Source organism: Elephantulus edwardii, unplaced genomic scaffold, assembly GCF_000299155.1.
Source record: "Elephantulus edwardii isolate Elephantulus edwardi_28Jun2011 unplaced genomic scaffold, EleEdw1.0 scaffold00308, whole genome shotgun sequence".
NCBI lineage: Eukaryota > Metazoa > Chordata > Mammalia > Macroscelidea > Macroscelididae > Elephantulus > Elephantulus edwardii.
In genome coordinates, this window is record NW_006400058.1 from 2,697,958 (window position 1) to 2,698,468 (window position 511).

A 511-nucleotide genomic window follows, 5' to 3' on the forward strand; every position below is an offset into this window, starting at 1 on the left:
GGAAATTTTATCTATGCAACGGAAATTTTATCTATGTAAAGGAAATTTTACCTATGTAACGGAAATTTTGTCTCCGTAATGCAAGTGTTACCTATGTAACGGAAATTTTATCTCTGTAATGGAAATTTTATTTCTGTAATGGAAATTTCATGTCTGTATTTGAAATTTTAAATATGTAACGGAAATTTTATCTCTGTAATGGAAATTCTTTCTACATAATGGAAATTTTATCTACGTAATGGAAATTTTATCTACGTAATGGTAATTTTATCTCCATAATGGTAATTTTATCTATGTAATGGAAATTTTATCGCTGTAATGGAAATTTTATCTCTATAATGGATATTTTATCTCTGTAACGGAAATTTTATCTATGTAACCGAAATTTTATCTACGTAAAGGTAAGTTTATATCTAAGTAATGGAAATTTTATCTACGTAAGGGAAATTTTATCTGAGGAAGAAAAAGGCCAAAACTGATGTCAGAAGAAACTCTGAAGATTGCACTGGAG